General features: G+C 58.5%; 1 pseudogene; it reads left to right on the top strand.

The window, feature by feature from the left end:
- The first annotated feature begins 251 nt into the window (after positions 1-251).
- On the top strand, positions 252-1,420 carry LOC103303532 (casein kinase I-like; annotated as a pseudogene).
- Positions 1,421-3,467: the final 2,047 nt, after the last annotated feature.

Here is a 3,467-nt window from a genome sequence, read left to right as displayed (position 1 = left end):
ACCCAGCTCGGCCGTTCGGCCACTGGGCCACGGCCACGGTAGAGGCCGCGAGCTGGGAGCCATGAGATTTGGGGTGGTGGGACCTGTCAGCAGAATGTGTCCTCCCCTGAGAGCGACTTTGAGGTCACCGAGATGAGTTCCGTGGCCTGGCCCTTGCAAGTACCCACATCTCACTCGCCAGGCGTCTGCCAGGTGCATTGGTGTCTGTGCAGCAGCAGAGCCACGTGGAGAGGCCAGGGTTCAACGAACTTATGGATTTTGACAAGAAAAGAGGGGAAGGGGCGTCAGAGGAAGGCTGGAGAATGTCCAAGGCTGGTGGCCCAACCAGCCACAGTGTCAGCACACGGGGACCAGTCCGGGGGTCCTGATGGTGGGCCCCAAATTCCAGGTCGGGAAGAAGATAGGCTGTGGCAACTTCGGGGAGCTTGGCTCGGACAGAATCTCTATACCAGTGGATACTTAGCTCTCCAATTGGAGCCCATTAAGTGCAGGCACTGCAGCTGCGCCTGGAACACCGCCTCTACCAGCAGCTGGTTCGCAGAGGGTGTCCGTCAGGTCCCTCTGGCCCGAGCGGGAGGTACAGCGCCATGGTGCTGGAGCTGCTCGGCCAGCCTGGAGGACCTACTCCATCTGTGTGACCACACATGCCCGCTCAAGACTGTGCTCATGATCGCCATCCAGCTGATCACATGCATGGAGTATGTGCTTACCAAGAGCCCCGTCTGCCACGAGGTGAAGCCGGAGGACTTCCTGGTGGGGCAGCCGGGCAGCAAGCACAGCACGCCATCCACATCAGCGGCTTTGGCCTGGCCAAGGAGTACAGGACCCCGGGACTAAGAAGCGCAACCCTCCCGCGAGCACAAAAGCCTGAAGGGCACAGCGCTCCTTGAGCATCAATACACGCCTGGCAAGGGGCAGAGCGCCCTGACGACCTGGAGGCGCTAGGCCACGTGTTCACGTGCTTCCTGCATGGCAGCCTGCCCTGGCAGGGGCTCAGGGACCTGCTCAAAGAGCGCTACCCCACGATCGGGGACACCAAGTGGGCCACGCCCCTGGAGGCGCTCTGCGAGAGCCGCCCCGAGGAGATGGCCACGAACCTGCGCTCTGTACCTGCGGCGCCCGGACTTCTTCGAGAAGCCTGACGAGGGCTACCTGCGCAAGCTCTCACAGGCCTCTTGGACCGCAGCGGCTTCGTGTTCCCCTGTGAGTGCAACTGGGCGGGGAGCCCCTGCCTGCGCCCAGGGGCACAGCTCGCACCCACCTGCCTGGGCAAACGCAGCCTAGGGACAAAGCCCAGCAAAAACGGGGCCCTGAATTCCAGCCACGAGAGCTGAATGCGGGCGGCCCCACTGCCGGTCCCTCCAACGCCCCCTCACAGCGCCTGCAGAGGCAGAGGTGGCGGGGACACCGGTGGCGGTGACACTGCTGCTCCTTCAAGAGGAGGAAGAGGAAGTCATGCAGAGGCCCAGTGACCCTGGCTGTGGTCCCACACCCTCCGCCGCGGTTCCTGGAGCAGCTCGCCGGGGTGGCCCACGGCCAAGGCATAGACTGTGGCCCCGAGCTGCTCACCGCCACGTGGGTTACTTCCTCCACATAAGACTTGGGCCGAAATTTCTTCACCTGTGTCTAGTTCTCCCTTCCAAGAGCATTAACCATTAAAACCAGGAAAGGAAAACACCGCCTGCCCTGCCCCTCCGCCCGGTCTGCTGAAGTGAGTCCTGTGAGCTGGCGGCCCCATTAGTGTCATAAGTCTACCTCGTCCCCCCCATCCAAAGGCCATTTTCTCCAGGGGGCGCTGTGGGGCATTGCTGCCAGGGGCGAGCCCACCCTGGGCCTCCCTAAATCAAAGGGGAAGGCGCGGTGGGAGTGGCACCCCAACAAAATGCCTCACCAAAGCTTGGGCGGCATGGCCCGCAGGTGTTCCTGCTGCACCTGCTCCTGGAGCCTGGGGCAGCCACCTGTGTGGCCGCTGGGCCAAGGCTGTGCCCGGTGTGAGGGCGTCTTGTGTCTGAGCCGCCAGAAGTAAGCGCCTTAAAGCCCCATCTCAGCCCACGGGAGCGGCAGAGGCCAGGCAGTCAGGGTCCGGTGGGCGGAGCCGCTGGGGCGTTGGCGGTGGTGTGTGCATCTAGGTGTTGCTTTACAAAGTGTAAAGAAATGGCACTTCTGTTTCTCTGATGCTTCATGGAAGCCATAGAACTTAGGGGCTTTAAAAAAAAAAAATAAAGGAAAATGAAACAAACCAAAAAAAAAAAAAATCAACATTATTTAACAGTCATAAGAATAATTATTCTCAACTCATTTAGTCCCATAACTATTTTTGTTTATCCTGATTATTTGCCAGTATTTTTTGAATTCAGTTATTCCTTGAAGTTCCGTAAATCTCCATTCAGTTCAAAGATATGACCTGTTTATCCGGGTGAGGCCACGTGCCCCTGGGTCCGGGTGAGGCCATGTGTCCCTGGACCCGGGTGTGGCTGGGTCCCTGGGCCCGGGTGAGGCCATGTGCCCCTGGGTCCGGGTGAGGCCTTGCGCCCCTGGTCCCGGGTGAGGCTGCGTCCCTGGGCCCGGGTGAGGCCATGCGCCCCTGGGTCCGGGTGAGACCACGTGCCACTGAACCCGGATGAGGCTGGGTCCCTGGGCCCGGGTGAGGCCATGTGCCCCTGGGTCCGGGTGAGGCCTTGCGCCCCTGGGTACAGGTGAAGCCGGATCCTGGGTCCGGGTGAGGCCGTGTGCCCTTGGATCCATCCGAGTGAGGCTGGGTCCCGGGCCCGGGTGAGGCCACGCGCCCCTTGGGTCTGGGTGAGGCCACGTTCCCCTTAGTCTGGGTGAAGCCATGCCCCTGGGTCCGGCCGAGACCAAACCAGAGGGAGTCGGACCTCCGTTACCACCATTTGTCCACCATCCAGAGCTGAGGGGTCAGTGCTGACATGTACACATAAGGAACTGGTGGACATTGAAATTGGGTCTCAAAAGAACTGTTGGTCCAGAAAGAAACTCACTACAGACTGATTCATTTGCCTGTCAGCATAACTATTATTGCCCGTCTCACATTCAGTTCTTATAAGTATATATCTAGTGACATATGATCTCGCTCATCTAGGGGAAATAATGAACAACATAGACTGAGGAACAAGAACAGAACCAGAAACAAGGAGGCATCGATCGGACTATCGGGCCTCAGAGGGAGGATAGGGGAGGTTGGGAGGAGGGGGGAGAGATCAACCAAAGGACTTGTGTGCATGCATATGAGCCTATCCAACGGTTAAGTTCAACAGGGGGTTGGGGCATCTGTGGGGAGGGGTGTGGAATGGGAATGGGGGGATGAGGACAAATATGTGACACCTTAATCAATAAAGAAATTAAAAAAAAAAGATATGACCTGTTTAGAGGCTGCAGTTTAGAGTCCTTTTCATGGATTTTTCTAAAGCTATAATATACCTGCAAATGCATCAGAGTAAAGCAATGGC

The sequence above is a fragment of the Eptesicus fuscus genome, chromosome 12 (assembly GCF_027574615.1).
Source record: "Eptesicus fuscus isolate TK198812 chromosome 12, DD_ASM_mEF_20220401, whole genome shotgun sequence".
NCBI lineage: Eukaryota > Metazoa > Chordata > Mammalia > Chiroptera > Vespertilionidae > Eptesicus > Eptesicus fuscus.
The sequence above is the reverse complement of the archived record's forward strand: the minus strand, read 5'-3'. Positions and strand labels throughout refer to the sequence as shown.